Source organism: Phoenix dactylifera, unplaced genomic scaffold (assembly GCF_009389715.1).
Source record: "Phoenix dactylifera cultivar Barhee BC4 unplaced genomic scaffold, palm_55x_up_171113_PBpolish2nd_filt_p 000540F, whole genome shotgun sequence".
In the NCBI taxonomy this organism is placed as follows: domain Eukaryota; kingdom Viridiplantae; phylum Streptophyta; class Magnoliopsida; order Arecales; family Arecaceae; genus Phoenix; species Phoenix dactylifera.
This window is the reverse complement of record NW_024067949.1, coordinates 229,257-249,078: the sequence shown is the minus strand read 5'-3', so window position 1 is coordinate 249,078 and position 19,822 is coordinate 229,257. Positions and strand designations below refer to the sequence as shown.

The window sequence follows — 19,822 nt, the reverse complement described above, 5'->3', positions numbered from 1 at the left end:
TTTCTTTGGGGTGGAGGAGGAGTGTGTTGAAATTAATTTGAGGGACGGTAGAGATGAAAATTCTGAGGGTTTTGAAAATTTTGGAAGAAGGGTTGGGAGTATTAGAAGCTTGCTGCTCCAAAAAAATTTGGATGATTCCGCCAACCCGGGTTATATGTATTGGAAAATGGGTCATTACCCGGTCTGGGCTGTGTTTGAGCAGCATTGATGTGTTCTTGCACGAGTTCGGGAATTGGGGCGCTGAGGGCACTCATGAATAGGGTGGGTGGGCTAGAACATATAGTACACACTTGTGCTTGGAAAGAGTTAATGAATGCCCACCATCATCAGTTGGTCAATCTTATGGACAATGCATCTACCTTGCTAGACAGGTCCATAGAATGACTAATTTCACAAATGGTCCCTTTTCTTTGAGAACTCGGGGGTGCTTGACGAAACAGGAAGCATGGTGGAGGGAGTTTTCATTAAGATTTTCAAATAATTGCCATGCTTCATGCTCATTTTGAAGCATAAAAGTGCCCCCGCATGCAGCATCGATCATCTGACGGTTTCGTTCTGTCAATCCATTATGAAACATTGCACTAGTTGCCACTTAGGTATTTGATGATGAGGGCATTTACGGATTAGGTCCCTAAATCTCTCCCAAGTTTCATGAAATTCTTCTCCCTCAGTTTGGGAGAAGCTTGTAATGGCACGTCTAAACTGGTTCGTTCTTCCTATGGGAAAGTATTTTTTAAGGAATTCTTGTTGCATTTGATCCCAAGAACGAATTGAGTTAGCTTCTAAAGAATTCAGCCATTGTTTGGCTCTATCTTTAAGGGAGAAGGGGAATAATCTAAGTTTTAGAGCATCATCAGTAAAGTTCTGAATCTTGACAGTGGTGCAAATCTCAAGGAATTCATCTAGGTGTTTATATGGTCTTCGTTGGTGAGCCCATAAAAAGATGGGAGCATTTGGATCACACTAGACTTTATTTCATATTGTACAGCTGCTACCTCAGGTAATCGGAATGCAAGATGGGGAAGTGTAAATAGTGGGAGTAAAGTACTCCCTCAGGAGTTTGGGTTGTTCTTCAGCCATCTTAAAAGGTGGGGATGATTCTAATGTTTTGATCTTAGCTCGAATGTTCCTAAGGGTTCGTTCTATTTCAAGGTCAAAAGGTAATAGGTTTCGTACTCTAGAACGACTACCGTGCATACACTAGTACTCGATCAATCAAGCATGCAATAAAAGAGAAAAGCATATCAATCCTAGTCTTTGTCCTAAAATCACTAGACAGCTCCTAACTGGTTTGAAGAGGGCACCTAAACCTCCAATACGGTCTAATGAACCGAGTTGACCAAGTAAGCTCCCAGGTAAGTGGAGGGGTCACGATGCGTTCGCAAATCCCACTTAAAACCCGCTTGCCTCGAACAGATGAACTGTCTCCCTTATAGGGACAAAGCTTGCCTAGACATCAACTAAGCCACAGAGCGAAATTGGTGCAACTTTCGTGATCTTCGTCCTATTGAGCTCGAATGTCCCTAGGAGCCAACGTCTAATTGATTTTAATTAAAGTACACTATGTGAGATTGAGTTCACCTAAGTTGGCAAGAGTCCGGTGATGAAATTCGGCTCTTATCTTATTAGGATGATTGCCCTTACTAAGTGCAAATGAATTGGTGTATGTGTATCAGGTATGCATTCACACTTTTGCTGAAATTAAAATCAAAACAATCACCACAAAATTTCAAGCTAATACTTAATTTAAATAAGAAAGGTTTAGAGGTTACCAAAGAATTTTCCCAGCAATTTAATTTTTTTTTGGCAAACTTCTACAACATTTCTTTTCCAGCAGTTCTCTTTTTGATCATCCCAATTTTTTCTTCGATTCCTGATCAAATAAGATCAAAAAAATTTTTTTAAAAAAAAATTAGTAGAAGAGAAAAAAAAGATAGAAAAAGTAACAATAATAGAAAATAATTTTTTTATTTATATATTTTTTGAAAGTTTTTTTAATTAATTAATTTTTTTTAATGATAGGAAAAATAACTATGCAAGCAATCCCCGGCAACGGCGCCAAAAAAATGATCGGTTCTTTTCAATTTCAAAAAATAAACACGCAATAGCACGTATCCTGTAGGATAGTGATTACGGGTGTCGGTCCACAGGGATTGAAGAATAAGTTATTTTTCTTTTAAAAATAAATCAAAAAGAAGGATTTGCTAACTTGATTTAACTAAATTAAACTATGAGTACGATTGGAATTTATCAGAGTAAATAAATCTAGGTTTGGAATCCACCACATAGCATTGCATCAAGGATTGTATTCTTAATTTTTGTCTTTTGGAGAGGCATGCAATTTTGGCTACAAGCCTTTTAAAATAAAAGCATAAAGAGTATTAGGAAGATCCATCTTCGGTGTAGCATGAAGTGTCTACCTAAGTATGCTAATCTAGGATGCAGCACACTTCATCTTCCTAGGCATGGATCATCTTAGACTACTTTAGCAAACATGATTAGTAACTAGCATGCTCGAAATTTAAATATCATAAAAAAATATTTCATTGAAAATAAGAATTTAAACAAGCTCCAAAATAATAAAAAAGTAAGAACTACAATTGCCCTGATACATTGCTAGGACTTCATCCAGCCCTAGACTAGACGTTTAGCCGAGCATGGCTTCCGGACGACCTCCCATCTTCAAATGAAATTGATCACCTCCCATTATTCCCAAAATATCACAAACTCTTCTCTTTCCTCCCCTCTCTCTTCTTTTTTTATTTCTTTCTCTCGGCTTTCTTCTTCTTCTTCTTCTTCTTCTTCACCGAAACAGAGCCTCCCTCTGTTTTCTTTCGAACCGAGCCCCCCCTCTCCTCCTTCCTCCCGTCTTCTTCTTATAGCTCGCCGAAGACCCAGCGATCGATTCCCAGAGAGGAGGAGGGCGTGGTCTACGGTCTTTGATCTCGCGGAGGCGGATTATGGGCGCTGTTGCATGCGGCTGATGGCTGGAAATAGGCGTGATCCGTGAAACTCGGACGCGGAAGAGTTTGGCTCACAGGCTGCTGGGCTTCCTTCACGGATGGCTGAGGATCCAACGGATGCATTCCGGCGAATTACGGAGATTGGATCACGGAAGAGGAGGATACGCTGGAGATGATGATCGCTAGCTGCATGCGCTGATGGCGAACACCGAGGACGCTGGGACACCGATCACGCTTGAGCTAGGAATCCGGAGGAGGAAGAGTCGCTACGCCATCTTTGGGATTCGGAAGCTGTGCTGGATCGACGATGATTGCGGAGGAGATTCGTTGGATGCGGAGAGCTGAAGAAGAAGGTGGCTGGACCGTGGCTTCGGATGCTCCAGATGGCTGATCACAGACGGCTAGAAAGAGACTGCTGCGGATCGATGGAGGACGCCGGGAAGGGGACGGCTGCGGATCGACGGAAGACGCAGTGGAAGGACGGCCGAGATGCTCTCGGAGGAAGAAGATGAACAGTGAATGAGTTTTTTTTATAACACTGTTCATATGAACAATGTTTTCACGAATCACTGTTCATTATGAACAGTGATTCCAGTAATTTTCTGAAATTACTGTGATATTTATTATTATATTTAATTTTAAAATTATGAATTTTACACGAAGGTAGTACGAAATTGGTTGGAATTGGCTTTGATTTGAGATGGGTCATGATCGTTGATTTGCTTGAACTTGTTCTCGACCCAATGTTATTTAAATTAATTCTGCTAAACTGCTTCAGATCGAACTCGACCAGACAAGACTAAAAACCGGACCGTGACCTAATAAAAAGGGTTAATCAAACCTTTGCCCCATACATAATTAATTATAACTTTCGATCGAATCAGGACCAAAATCCATTTAATTATAACCTTAGCTTGATTACAACCGTCATGTACCAAATCGGGTCAACACAATCTCCTCTTTATATATTTTCATGAAAGATTATAGCCAGGAGAGAGACAAGTTTAGAGTCTGTTTTGGAGAAAAGAATTATTTACCTCTTACCATATTTTAAATTCATTTCAATTTATTTAATTTTATGGTAAAATATATATTTATCAGTTTAAAAATATTGATAAGTGCCATGGAAAGGTAACTAAATTATAAATTATTGAGCACTTATCACACCCCCAAACCTATGTTTTGCTAGTCCTCGAGCAAAATGAAATTAAAAAAAGCTCTAACTCACTTTCGCAGGCATCGCGATTGCATTTACCATACGCAACAAGGCTTTAAACCCTAGGTTACCCTAGGACGAGTTATAGTCTCGTGAGGGTTTCCAGTGAAGATACCCACAAACTTTAATATCATTTATTGTTATGATTAATTTGTTGTTGTTGTTGTTTTTTTTTTTTTTAATTCGATTGATGAAACTTCAAATTCCAAGTGCATACTAGCTAGAAAAAAAAAACTTTTTTTTTAATTAAAATCTAATTTAAGATACATAAATGATAAGAATTTCAAAGCACACATGGTTTTATTTACCAAGTCAGCCCAAATTCTAGATTAGTATGCAATCTAAGTTAAAGTCATTAAGTTTCCGTTTAGGGAGTTGTAAGACTTATTTATACTGGAGTGCTCGGTGAAATCTGGATCGTACACAAGCTAAGGGTTCGGATCTCCAAAATATTGTTAATACTAGTAATTTCCAAGGATTGGTCGAAAAGACCTACTCACTGATTCAAAATCATCTTATCTGCAGGATTTCGAGAGTTGTGGATATTTACTTTAGTACCTCACGGGCTTTATCTGTAATATTCCAGTTTACTCGAATTTTTACAACGTCGGCTTTCACACTATTGTCTTTTTCAAGGTCAATACAGCATTTTTTTTCTAATATTTTTTTTCATTGAATGTAAGAATTCTTTTCAAAAAGATAAATTGTGCACTTTTACTCTTGTGGTGATTTCTCTATGTAACAAGCAATCAGTCGACAACTCTCACACCAGTTGGCATAAGGTGTCGGGCATCAAGACTCCCCTACGGACTTATGCTCGAAGTCCTCATCACAAGCCCACTTGACCTTTGACAATAGGTAGCCCTTTTCGATGTTCCTAACTAAATCCATTTTCATTAATGATGATTTTTTTTTTTTTGGATAAGATAAGTATGATTCATCAGGTCCAAGGTTCTACTATACTATCAACATAATGTCGAGCCTAGACCTTAGAAGTGTCGGCCAGTGTGTAGTGGAAATTCCGAAGTATTAATTAGCTTACAACTCCTAAGAGAGACTTAATGAAAAGAACTTAAATTTGTATTACTTCCGACTAGTCGTTGGGCTTTTTAGATTTTATATACCTTGTGTGTTTATCATTCTTGCATAAATGTATAGAAATTAGGTTTTTTAAAAATAAAAACTTTTTTTTAATTTTTTTTATTATTTTATAAAAAATGAAAATGAACATACTTTTTTTAAAAGATCTTTTTATTATTTTTTTTATTTTTTTATTTCTTTTGATAAATCTAACATTATGAAGTGAAAACGAATGCAAGAGATGCAAACAAAAAAAAAATGTTAAAAAATACTTAAAAATACCCCCAAACCTAAACCTAACATTATCTCAATGTTAAAAGAAAACTAAAATAATTGGTTGCCTCCCAACAAGCGCTAAGTTTATTGTCTTCAGCCAGACACAGTGAGGTAGTTTTGCATCTCCTTTTATGAGTCATCTATTTTGTCTATCATAAAACACTCAACTTCCCTCGCGGGTTGGTGGCCGCATTGAACACATTTAATTTTACCTTCATGTTCCCAAATGATATGTCCATTACCCCTTTCTACAATTGATGCACGCATTGGCTGTTGCTAAAAAGGGGTGCCCAAGGATCACGGGATTTGTTTCTTAGGATTAGGTTCATGTTCCATATCAAGGACGATGAAATCTACTGGAAAATAAAATTTATCTACCTTGACAAGAACATCTCAATTATCCCATGTGGTGTTTTTACGATTGATCAGCCAATTGAAGGATACCGAGTTGGTTTTAACTCACCTAAACCAAGCTTCTCATAAACTGAATAAGGTAAAAGGTTGACACTTGCCCCTAGATCTAAGAGTGCTCGATCAATGAAATTATTTCCTAAGACACAGGAGATCGTGGGAGCACCAGGATCTTGAATTTTGGAGGGGTGTTGTGTGGAGATAGAACTCACTTGCTCCAGTTAGGAAGACCTTTTTAGGCACATGTGTCCTAGATTTTCGCTTTTGTGTACAAAGGTCTTTGAGAAATTGGCATAGGAGGGAACTTGTCTGATGGCATCAAGGAGTGGGAGGTTGATTTAACTTGTTTGAAGACCTCTATCATCTCTTCTAATGAAGTTCCCTTTTTGCCAAATGGAGAGGTGAAGTAAGAGCTTCAGGAAATGGGGCCTTTGGGATTGAGTTTTGGCAGAAGATGGACTAGCTGAAGAAGAAGAAGAAGGTTTTAGATTTTCATTTGACACATTTCTATCCTCTTCTTCACCTTTCTTATTGTTGTCCTCCCCAATCTTATTGTCTATTATACGTCCACTCCTTAGGGTAGTCAAAGCATTGCTGTTCATGATGAATTGCATTTAATTGATTTTCTTGAGCCATGTATTGTCCCCTAGGATTACTTAGTGTTGGCTTGGAAGCTTTCCTTCCTCTTGCTTGTTTAGTGCATTAGCTAGTTGCCCCATCTGGGATTCTAGCTTGGCGATTGATTGCGTGTGAGAGTGCACCAATTGTGTAATGGTTTCCAAACCTTGAAGGGCGTTCAACACTTTCTCCTCAAAGGCTGTGTTTCTTTGGGGTGGAGGAGAGTGTGTTGAAATTGATTTGAGGGACGGTAGAGATGAAAATCTGAGGGTTTGAAAATTTGGGAGAAGGGTTGGGAGTATTAGAAGCTTGCTGCCTCCAAGAAAAATTTGGATGATTCCGCCAACCCGGGTTATATGTATTGGAAAATGGGTCATTACCCGGTCTGGGCTATGTTTGAGCAGCATTGATGTTTCTTGCACGAGTTTGGAGAATTGGGGCGCTGAGAGCACTCATGAATAGGTGGGTTGGCTAGAACATATAGGACACACTTGTGCTTGGAAAGAGTTAATGAAATGCCCACCCATCATCAGTTGGTTAATCTTATAGGACAATGCATCTACCTTGCTAGACAGGTCCATAGAATGACTAATTTCACAAATGGTCCCTTTTCTTTGAGAACTCGGGGGTGCTTGACGAGAACAGGAAGCATGTGGAGGAGTTTTCATTAAGATTTTCAAATAATTGCTATGCTTCATGCTCATTTTGAAGCATAAAAGTGCCCCCGCATGCAGCATCGATCATCTGACGGTTTCGTTCTGTCAATCCGTTATGAAAACATTGCACTAGTTGCCACTTAGGTATTTGATGATGAGGGCATTTACGGATTAGGTCCCTAAATCTCTCCCAAGTTTCATGAAATTCTTCTCCCTCAGTTTGGGAGAAGCTTGTAATGGCACGTCTAAACTGGTTCGTTCTTCCTATGGGAAAGTATTTTTAAGGAATTCTTGTTGCATTTGATCCCAAGAACGAATTGAGTTAGCTTCTAAAGAATTCAGCCATTGTTTGGCTCTATCTTAAGGGAGAAAGGGAATAATCTAAGTTTTAGAGCATCATCAGTAAAGTTCTGAATCTTGACAGTGGTGCAAATCTCAAGGAATTCATCTAGGTGTTTATATGTTCTTCGTTGTGAGCCCATAAAAAGATGGAGCATTTGGATCACACTAGACTTTATTTCATATTGTACAGCTGCTACCTCAGTAATCGAATGCAAGATGGAGAAGTGTAAATAGTGGGAGTAAAGTACTTCCTCAGGAGTTGTGTTGTTCTTCAGCCATCTTAAAAGGTGGGGATGATTCTAATGTTCTGATCTTAGCTCGAATTTTCCTAAGGGTTCGTTCTATTTCAGGGTCAAAAGGTAATAGGTTTCGTACTCTAGAACGACTACCGTGCATACACTAGTACTCGATCAATCAAGCATGCAATAAAAGAGAAAAGCATATCAATCCTAGTCTTTGTCCTAAAATCACTAGACAGCTCCTAACTGGTTTGAAGAGGGCACCTAAGCCTCCAATCCGGTCTAATGAACCGAGTTGACCAGGTAAGCTCCCAGGTAAGTGGAGGGGTCACGATGCGTTCGCAAAGGTCCCACTTAAAACCCACTTGCCTCGAACAGATGAACTGTCTCCCTTATAGGGACAAAGCTTGCCTAGACATCAACTAAGCCACAGAGCGAAATTGGTGCAACTTTCGGTGATCTTCGTCCTATTGAGCTCGAATGTCCCTAGGAGCCAACGTCTAATTAATTTTAATTAAAGTGACACTATGTGAGATTGAGTTCACCTAAGTTGGGCAAGAGTCCGATGATGAAATCCGGCTCTTATCTTGTTGGGGTGATTGCCCTTACTAAGTGCAAATGAATTGGTGTATGTATATCAGGCATGCATTCACACTTTTGCTGAAATTAAAATCAAACAATCACCACAAAATTTCAAGCTAATACTTAATTTAAATAAGAAAGGTTTAGAGGTTACCAAAGAAAATTTTCCCAGCAATTTTTTTTTTTTTTTTTGGCAAACCTCTACAACATTTCTTTTCCAGCAGTTCTCTTTTTGATCATCCCAGATTTTTCCTTCGATTCCTGATCAAATAAGATCAAAAGAAATTTTTTTTAAAAAAAATTAGTAGAAGAGAAAAAAAAAGATAAGAAAAGTAACAATAATAGAAAATAATTTTTTTTATTTATATATTTTTTGAAAGTTTTTTTTAATTAATTAATTTTTTTTTAATGATAGGAAAAATAACTATGCAAGCAATCCCCGGCAACGGCGCCAAAAAAATTGATCGGTTCTTTTCAATTTCAAAAATAAACCACGCAATAGCACGTATCCTGTAGGATAGTGATTACGGGTGTCGGTCCACAGGGATTGAAGAATAAGTTATTTTTCTTTTAAAAATAAATCAAAAAGAAGGATTTGCTAACTTGATTTAACTAAATTAAACTATGAGTACGGATTGGAATTTATCAGAGTAAATAGATCTAGGGTTTGGAATCCACCACATAGCATTGCATCAAGGATTGTGTTCTTAATTTTTGTCTTTTGGAGAGGCATGCAATTTTGGCTACAAGCCTTTTAAAATAAAAGCATAAAGAGTATTAGGAAGATCCATCTTCGGTGTAGCATGAAGTGTCTACCTAAGTATGCTAATCTAGGATGCAGCACACTTCATCTTCCTAGGCATGGATCATCTTAGACTACTTTAGCAAACATGATTAGTAACTAGCATGCTCGAAATTTAAATATCATAAAGAAATATTTCATTGAAAATAAGAATTTAAACAAGCTCCAAAATAATAAAAAAGTAAGAACTAACACCATTGCCTGATACATTGCTAGGCATCATCCAGCCCTAGACTAGACGTTTAGCCGAGCATGGCTTCCGGACGACCTCCCATCTTCAAATGAAATTGATCACCTCCCATTATTCCCAAAATATCACAAACTCTTCTCTTTCCTTCCCCTCTCTTCTTTTTTTATTTCTTTCCTCTCGGCTTTCTTCTTCTTCTTCTTCTTCTTCTTCACCGAAAACAGAGCCTCCTCTGTTTCTTTCGAACCGAGGCCCCCCCTCTCCTCCTTCCTCCCGTCTTCTTCTTATAGCTCGCCGAAGACCCAGCGGATCGATTCCCAGAGGAGAGGAGAGGGCGTGGTCTACGGTCTTTGATCTCGCGGAGGCGGGATTATGGGCGCTGTTGCATGCGGCTGATGGCTGGAAATAGGCGTGATCCGTGAAGCTCGGGACGCAGAAGAGTTTGGTTCACGAGGCTGCTGGGGCTTCCTTCACGGATGGCTGGAGGATCCAACGGATGCATTCCGGGCGCGAATTACGGGGAGATTGGATCACGGAAGAGGAGGATACGCTGGGAGATTGATGATCGCTAGCTGCACGCGGCTGATGGCGGAACACCCGAGACGCTGGACGAGCCGATCACGCTTGGATCTAGGAATCCGGAGGAGAAGAGTCGCTACGCCATCTTTGGGATTCGGAGCAGGGTGGCTGGATCGACGATGGATTGCGGAGGAGATTCGGTGTGGATGCGGGGAGCTGAAGAAGAAGGTGGCTGGACCGGTGGCTTCGGATGCTCCATGGATGGCTGATCACAGACGGCTAGAATAGAGACTGGCCGCGGGATCGACGGGAGGATGCCGTGGAAGGTGGACGGCCGCGGGATCGACGGGAAGACGCAGTGGAAGGTGGACGGCCGAGAGCTCTGCGGGAGGATGAAGATGAACAGTGAATGAGTTTTTTTCATAACACTGTTCATATGAACAGTGTTTTCATTGAATCACTGTTCATCATGAACAGTGATTCCAGTAATTTTTCTGGAATTACTGTGATATTTTATATTATTATTTTAATTTTAAAATTATGAATTTTACACGAAGGTAGGTATGAAATTGGTTGGGAATTGGCTTTGGATTTGAGATGGGTTCATGATCGTTGATTTGCTTGAACTTGTTTCGAGCCCCAATGTTATTTAAATTTAATTCTTGCTAAACTGCTTCAGATCGAACTCGGACCCAGACAAGACTAAAAATCGGACCGTGACCTATAAAAAGGGTTAATCCAACCTTTGCCCCATACATAATTAATTATAACTTTCGATCGGAATCAGGACCAAAACCCATTTAATTATAACCTTAGCTTGATTACAACTCCATCATGTTACCAAATTGGTTCAACACAATCTCCTCTTTATATGTTTTCATGAAAGATTATAACCAGGAGAGAGACAAGTTTAGAGTCTGTTTTGGGAGAAAGATTATTTACCTCTTACCATATTTTAATTCATTTCAATGTTATTTAATTTTATTGGTAAATATATATTTATCAGTTAAAAATATTGATAAGTGCCATGGAAAGGTAACTAAATTATAAATTATTGAGCACTTATCAACTTCTCACAAGGATTACCCTGGCCAAGGTTTTGTTAAATTGAACACAAGGGCGTTATCTCCCATTTTTGGAGGGGTCAATTCCATCTTGACTCACAACTGACTACGCAAGTACTTGACTACACCCAGTGACCTTCCGTCACTGAATTAGAAATTCAGGTAGTCCGGTACCAAAGTACAGTGAGTTGCTTGCTAGTCACAGGTTGCGGTCTCAGGTCCGAGGGCCAAACTTATACCCATATCTACTCGGAACATCTCTTGACAGTAGAGCGTTCCGAAATTGGTCACATTTAGTGAAATGTACTCCTACACTTCACCTGTGTGACATATCAGTATCTCCACACTCCTTGGTTAAGAGAACAACCAAACATATATGTCACACAACGACCTAATCTCGATAATACTATCGTCCTAGTAACAGCATATCATTTGATCGCGAACAGTTTTAAGAACTTGAAGATAAATCCTCCTTTATCATAAAACAAGTCCTATGGACTTCATCATATAAGAGTTTATTTGAAGATGTACAATAAAATGATGAACAATGCCAAATAACATTTATTATTTTGTCAATTCATTTACAAAATTTAATCATCAGCGCACTGATGATTGACTCTTAGGATGCAATTTCCAACAATACTAGCATAGCACACTATCTAAACTAATAAAAAAGGAATTAGTAATTGGTTTACCAAAACTCAAATTTGAAAATGATAGAGTTTGCAATGCATGCCAATTTGGTAAACAAACAAGAAATTCATTCAAATCTAAAAATGCAATCTCAACTACTAGGCCACTAGAACTATTCTACATAGATCTTTTTGGGCCAACTAGAAATATGGTCTTGTGATAATAGATGACTATTCTAGGTTCCCATGGGTTCTATTTTTGGCACATAAAGATGAAGTTTTCAACTTATTCAAGAAATTTTATAAGAATGTCATAAACAAGAAGAATACCACTATTATAGCTATAAGAAGTAATCATGGCACAGAATTTGAAAATCAATATTTTGAAAGTTTCTGTAGTGAAAGAGAAATAGAATATAATTTTCTGCACCTAGAACTTCCGTAGCAAAATGGAATCGTAGAAAGGAAAAATAGAACTTTGTAAGAAATGGAAAGAACCATGTTATGTGAAAGCGATCTTCCAAAGTACTTTTGGGCTAAAGCAATTAACACTTCACATCATAATCTAAACAAGATTTTACTAAGATCTATTTAAAGAAAACTCCTTATGAGCTTTGGAAAGAAAGAAATCAAAATTAAATTATTTTCATGTGTTTGGTTGTAGATGTTTATTCATAATAATGGAAAAGACAACTTAGAAAAATTTGATGCCAAATCAGATGAAGGTATCTTTCTAGGATACTCCTGGTCTAGTAAGGCATATAGAGTCTTCAATAAAAGAACTCTTGTGGTTTAAGAATCTATACATATTGTCTTTAATGAAACTAAATGATATTTCCTCTAGCAAGGAAGTAGTTGCTGATGATTATGCAGATTTTCTTGAGAACAAAATTAAAAAGATAAGCATTCATGAGGAGAAACCAAGGCAAACTGAAGGAAACTCCTACAATCCAAGAGGAAATAGCTGAGCATGATCTTACCAAAGCTTGGAGATATGCTTATGGTCATCCTAAGAAATTAATCCTTGGTGATGCATCAGAACTAGAGCATCTCTTATAAATTTAAATAATCACTTGGCTTTTGTTTCTCAGTTTGAATTTAAAAATATTGAAGAAGCTGAAAAAGACACTAATTGGATTAATGCTATGCAAGAACTAAATCAGTTTACGAGAAATAATGATTGGAACTTAATTGAAAGACCCATTGAATTTTCTGTTATTGGAACTAAATGGGTTTTTCAAAAACAAACTGATGAAAATTGATTAGTAATAAGAAACAAGGCTAGACTAGTACCAAAAGATTATAATCAAGAAGAATGAATAGATTTTTGTTGACCCCCTAATGAATTTGATGAATACAAAACACTAGAGTATAATTTCCTGTGTATTAACAATTTATTTGAGGATTTCAGGTGTTTATCTAAAAATATTGGTAAGAAATGTCTAGGCATGTTTCCATATTTTTCAAGGATTTTTTGAAGAATTTTTAAGATGAAGAAAACAGATCAGGGACAGCCGAGACGTCTCCGGGTTGTCCCAGAGATGTCTCTGGCACGAACAGGAAGAATTGGCACGTCTGGAGACGTCCCCGGCACCTGGCGAGGCGTCTCGCAGGGTCGGAGTCGACTCCTGACTCTGCGGAGTCGACTCTCTCAGAGACGGCAGAAAGGCCGATTTCAAGGGATGCGCGCGAGTCGTCTCCGAAGGACGCGGAGTCGTCCCCACGAGTAAAAAGCGAACTTCCCGAGTCGTCCCCAGAGAGCACGGAGTCGACTCTCTCAGGGGATTCCAGAGGACGTGTTTTTCATTGATAAAACGGCGGAGTCGTCCCCGACATCGCGGAGTCGTCCCCATGCATAAAGCACAAACATCCCGAGACGTCCCCGTAAAAGTGCCGAGCCGACTCTCTCAGAATAACAGAAAAACAAGCATTCAAGCGGTTCTTCTTCAGAGACGTCCCCGTAAAGCGCCGAGTCGACTCCAAACAACGCCAAAAGAAATTTTATACAGCCGAGACGTCTCGCGTTGAAGCAGAGACGTCTCCGGAGCGCTTGGAACGCGACTGACACACTCTTGCAGGTAAATTTAAATTTCAAACGGTCATATTTTTGTGTCTAACGGATCTATTGCTTTTTGGGCTATAAAAGGGAGCTTTTAAGTGCCTTCCAACAACTTCTCACCAACCAAACACAAGATCATTCAAGAGAGAAGAAAGAGAATGAGGTTCAAGAGAGTTAGTGCTTTCAAGAGAAGAAATCAAGTGCTTTCAAGCTTTCCCATCTGATTTCGTGCTCAACTACTCACTCCCACTCGGCATTCAAAGCTCACATTCAAGCCAACGCGATCCACATCGGAAGAGCCACCATTACCCACGCTTCCAACGGCAAAAGGGTTCTTCCGGATTTTGATATTTTTCATTGTTATATTTGCTTTATTAAGAGCTTTTAAATCTTTGTTAAAACATTTCATTATTGTGCTTGTTCCAGTCAAGGGACTTGGAACAAGGGAAAGGCATCCCAAGCCTAGGTGAAATTGGGAGATTGTAGGGTTCGTTGTTAGCCCGGTGTAAAACAACGAGTTGGGTAGTGCACTCGCAAAACTACCGGACTGTAATCGCGGATTATAGTGAAATTCCCAAAGGTATTTGGGGAGTGGATGTAGGAGCAGTGGAAGCTCCGAACCACTATAAATCTTCGTGTTTGCGATTGACTGTGCTTATAGCTTTATCTTCACTTTAGCATATACACTTGTGTGTTTTGTTTTTTTTTAATTAGACAAAAAGTTTAAAACACCCAATTCATCCCCCTCTTGGGTGACCATCTCTGGGCAACAAGTGGTATCAGAGCCGGTACTCTGTGTATTTCTTGAAGACCTAACCGTCTTAGCCAAAGATCTAGATGGCAACACCCTTCAACAATGTTCCTGCTGAGGGGCAGGCAACCAATAGACCTCCACTCTTCAATGGGACAAATTATTCCTATTGGAAGACTAGAATGAGGATTTTTATTCAAGCACAAGATTATGCCTTGTGTAGGGTTATAATCAAGGGACCACACGAACCATCTCACATGGTTAATGGCATTCAAGTTCCCAAACCTGAGGAGGATTGGGATGAGAATGATAGTAGGATGGTTCAACTCAATGCTAGAGCCATGAACTCATTATTTTGTGCTCTAGATGTGAATGAGTTTAATAGAGTCTCCATATGTAGTTCCGCCAAGGAAATATGGGACAGGCTTGAAGTTACCCATGAGGGTACCAATCAAGTCAAAGAATCTAAATATGGGACAAGCTTGAAGTATGAGTTATTTAAGATGGGAACCCAACGAAACCATCTCATGCATGTTCACACGCTTCACTGATATAATAAATGGTCTAAAGAATTTGGGTAAATCTTACACTAACCCAGAACTTGTGAGTAAAATTCTCAGGTCCTTGCCAAAAGCTTGGGAAGCGAAGGTCACGGCGATCGTAGAAGCTAAAGACCTCAATACATTGGGACTTGAACAACTATTGGGCTCATTGATGACGCATGAGCTCACAATGAAGCAACATGAAGAAGATGTGCCAAAGAAGAAACAATCGCACTCAAGGCTACTTCAAGTGTTTGTGAAGAAGAAAGCAGTGAGAGTGAAGAAGAAAGCGAAGATGAGGACTTGGGCTTAATAGTAAGGAAGTTCAAGAAATTCATGAGAAGAAAGAAACCCTTTCCAAGAAAGAAGTTTGGAGGGAGAAATGATTGGGAAAAAGGAAAAAGAAAAAGAAAGAGACCCAATCATATGTTATGATTGCAAGAGACCGGGACACATCCGTTCCGAATGCCCTCAACAGAAGAAGCACTATGGGAAAGAAGAAGAAGAAGGCGTTGAAAGCAACCTGGGATGATAGCGACACATCCTCCTCTGAGGAAGAGAAGGAAGAGACCGCCAACTTGTGTTTCATGGCATTCGACGACGATGAGGTATGTCAAAGCTCGACTACAAATTTTACTTTAGAAGAATTATATGAAGCTTTTCAAGAGCTCATGAGTGATTGTAGTATGTTAGGAGCAAAGAATAAGAATTAAAGGCCTCCAATCAAAAACTAAAGGATGACATTAAAAACCTATTGATTGAGAAGGAGAGCTTTGAAAATGTTAACACTATTGACCTAGAAAATAAAAATTCAAAACTTAGCATTGAAAATGAAACAGCAAAAATACTAATTAAGGAATTAAATCTAAAAGTTAAATCCCTACTCAATAGTAATACCTCACTTGCGCAAAATGTTGAATCCCTTAAAAATGATAAGGAAGAATTGGCTAAAGAAAATTTGGTTCTTAAAAATGAGGTACATAAGTACAAACCAATTGTGGAGAAATTTACACATAGCTCTGAAAAATTAAATCTTATTCTATCCAATCAAAGAGCTGTTTTTAATAAAGCCGGATTAGGATATAAAACTAGCAAACAACAAAAATATCTAAAGAATTTTTTTGTGAAAGCAAAAGATATCAAGACTCAAAAACCTACATGCTTTCATTGTGGGAAGAGTGGACATAAAGCCTATTCTTGCATTCAAAGAAAGATTCAAACTAACAAGAATACATTTGTAAAAGGTAAAAACACAACTAAAGTGTGGGTGCCTAAGGGAACCAACTACACTAACCAAGAAGGACCCAAGAAAACTTGGGTACCTAAGAGCTTCACATGATTATTTTGCAGGTATGCCTTGCAGCCGGGAGTAAAAAGAGAATGTGGTATCTTGATAGTGGTTTGCTCAAGGCATATGACCGGTGACAAGAGCCTTTTCGTCACCTTGAAGTCAAAAGAAGGAGGAGTAGTCACATTTGGAGACAATGCTAAAGGTCAAATCATTGGTGTTGGTAAAATCTCCATATCACCCTCCTCATTTATTGACAATGTATTGTTAGTTAATGGACTAAAACATAATTTATTAAGTATAAGTCAATTTTGTGACAAGGGCTTTAAAGTGTCGTTTGAATCTTCACTATGCATAATTAGTAGTCCAGTTGACAATGAGATCATACTTACAGGACATAGGCATGGAAATGTTTACATGGTAGATCTTGATGATCTCACCATGAAGGATGGCCAATGTCTTGTAGCCATGGATGCCAAAGTCAATGAGACTAGTTGGTTATGGCATCGTAGGTTAGGGCATGCTAGCATGAATTTAATCTCTAAATTGATTACAAAAGATCTAGTCAAAGGACTACCAAAAATAGACTTTGAAAAGAACAAAATTTGTGCTGCATGTCAATTAGGGAAACAAACAAGAAGTTCTTTCAAGTCTAAGAACATAGTCTCAACATCAAAACCCCTAGAACTAATTCACATGGATTTGTTTGGACCCACTAGAACTGCTAGTCTAGGGGGTAAGAAATTTGGTCTTGTAATTGTTGATGATTTTTCACGTTTTATATGGGTTTCATTTTTTGCATATAAAGATGAGTCCTTTCTCGCTTTTATCAAGTTTTATAATAGGATTTCGAATGAACTTAATCTTAAACTAAAAGCAATTAGGAGTGATCATGGTACCGAGTTTGAAAATCAGCATTTTGAAAAATTTTGTGAAGAAAACGGTATCAATCACAATTTCTCGGCCCCTAGGACACCCCAAAAAAATGGGGTGGTAGAAAGAAAGAATCGCACACTAGCAGATATGGCTCGTACCATGTTGTGCGAATCGGATCTACCAAAATATTTTTGGGCTGAAGCAATAAATACTGCATGTCATATTTTAAACCGTGCATTAGTCAGATCTATTTTAAAGAAAACACCTTATGAGTTGCTGAAAAATAAGAAGCCAAATATATGTTATTTTCATGTTTTCGGTTGTCGTTGCTTTATTTTAAACAATGGAAAGGACAATCTAAGTAAATTTAGTGCTAAATCAGATGAGGGGATCTTCTTAGGTTATTCGTCATCCAGTAGAGCATACAGGGTCTTCAACAAGAGAACTCTCATTGTTGAAGAATCCATTCATGTTATTTTTGATGAAGCTAATGGAGATTCTTCTAGAAAAGAAGAAGATAGTGATGCAGGTATACTTGAAGACAGAATGAAGGAGTTCTCCATACAAGACAAACAACTTAAGGATGAAGTCAAGGAAGATACAATTCAGCAAGATGAAGAAGATCAACCTCAAGCAAGAAATCAAGATCTTCCGAGGGAATGGAGGTATGCACATGGTCATCCAAGGGATCTAATCCTTGGTGATCCTTCACAAGGGGTAAGGACAAGATCCTCTCTAAGAAATACTAGTAATTATCTTGCATTCGTTTCACAAATAGAGCCTAAATCACTAGAGGAAGCCGAAAAGGATGAAAATTGGATAAATGCTATGCAAGAGGCATTAAATCAATTTGAAAGAAATCAAGTTTGGACTCTAATGAAAAGACCCCCTAATGTTTCAATTATAGGCACCAAGTGGGTATATAGAAATAAACTAGATGAAGATGGAATAGTAATAATAAACAAAGCTAGACTAGTTGCCAAAGGCTATAATCAGGAGGAAGGAATAGATTTTGATGAAACTTTTGCTCCTATTGCTAGGTTAGAGGCTATTAGACTACTTTTGGCATATGCATGCTTCATGGATTTCAAACTCTATCAAATGGATGTAAAAAGTGCCTTTTTAAATGGTTATATAATGGAGGAAGTTTATGTAGGACAACCTCCAGGTTTTGAGAACCACTTACATCCAGATTATGTTTATAAATTGCATAAAGCATTGTATGGACTTAAGCAAGCCGCTAGGGCATGGTATGAAAGATTAAGTAATTTTCTAATTGAAAATAAGTTTAAGAGAGGAAATGTAGACAAAACCCTCTTCATTAAAAGAAAAGGGAATGACTTATTGCTTGTGCAAATTTATGTAGATGATATAATTTTTGGTGCTACTAATGATAGTCTTTGTCAAGAGTTTGCCAAGCTTATGCAGGAAGAATTTGAAATGAGCATGATGGGTGAGCTCAACTTCTTTCTTGGGCTACAAATAAAACAATCAGAGGAAGGCATCTTCATCAGTCAGTCCAAATACATCAAGGAAATGTTGGAAAAGTTCAAGATGAAGGATGCAAAGGAAATCAGCACACCCATGGGCTCAAGTTGCAAGCTTGACAAAGATGAAAAAGGTAAAAGTATAGACTGCAAATTGTACAGAGGTATGATAGATTTTTTACTTTACCTTACTGCTAGTAGACCAGACATATTATTCAGTGTTTGCATGTGTGCTAGATACCAAGCATGTCCTAAGGAATCACACTTGCAAGCTGTTGGGGTATGTGGAGACCTTTGGTGATGAAGAGAATTGAAGAAAAATCAATTCTGCATAGTTTTCTGTCTGGCGGACTGTCAGAGTCGACTCGAGCTTCAGTCGAGTCGACTCGGGAACAGTCGAGTCGACTCGAGGTCCATCGAGTCGACCCGGGAGAAGAAAGGCCGAAAAACCATGTTTCTGTCTGGACTGTCAGAGTCGACTCGAGCTACAGTCGAGTCGACTCGAAGCATCGTCGAGTCGACTCGAGCCACAGTCGAGTCGACTCGAGATCGTGCCAGTCATACTGGAAGTTGTCCAGACGTGCCCGAGTCGACTCGAACTAAAAGCCGAGTCGACTCGAGCTCGCGGAAATCATACGGATGAGTTTTCTTTTGGTGTTTTGTTGGCGTTTCGACGGCTATGATCATCTGAAGGTCTTGAGACTATATATAGGACTCATAAGAGCCCTAGGGTATAGCGATTGGCCGTATATTTGAGAGAGACTCTTGTTTGTGAGGCTAGGGTTCTAGAGAAGAAGAGGATTGGGATCCTACTTCTTGTGCAAAGGGAATTCTGTGTGAATCTCTTGTAGAGCGATCTCGTGTGATCGTTCGGGTGTGTGCCATCTCTGTAATCTATTCATCCTAGTTGAGATTTGGAGCGGTGGAGGACGTAGGCTATTTGTAGCCGAACCTCGTTACATCTTTGTGTTTGCTTTGCTATCTTCTTCCCTATTCCTTCTTCCTTTGGTTTGATAATCCGCTGCGGTGCTCAAGTGTTTTACCCTATTGATACCACGGGGTAATCTTTTGCCCTTCGTAGGGATAAGCGAAGCGGTGATCCTTGAGTCCGGTGTCGAGGGAGCGAGAGAGTTATTCTCTCTTTGTTTTCCGACGTTGGTGGGCAGTGCCGGTGTGAGTGGGTTCCGGTGCGGTCGGACGCCAACACAAGCTGTTAAAAGAATATTCAGATA

The 19,822-nt window shown here is 38.9% G+C and overlaps 2 non-coding genes across 2 annotated transcripts; both read left to right on the top strand.

The window, feature by feature from the left end:
• Nucleotides 1–598: 598 nt before the first annotated feature.
• Nucleotides 599–704, top strand: LOC120106379. Its single transcript, XR_005508545.1, has one exon. It is a non-coding gene; the product is annotated as a small nucleolar RNA R71 (small nucleolar RNA).
• A 6,662-nt stretch (nt 705–7,366) lies between these two features.
• Nucleotides 7,367–7,472, top strand: LOC120106378. Its single transcript, XR_005508544.1, has one exon. It is a non-coding gene; the product is annotated as a small nucleolar RNA R71 (small nucleolar RNA).
• Nucleotides 7,473–19,822: the final 12,350 nt, after the last annotated feature.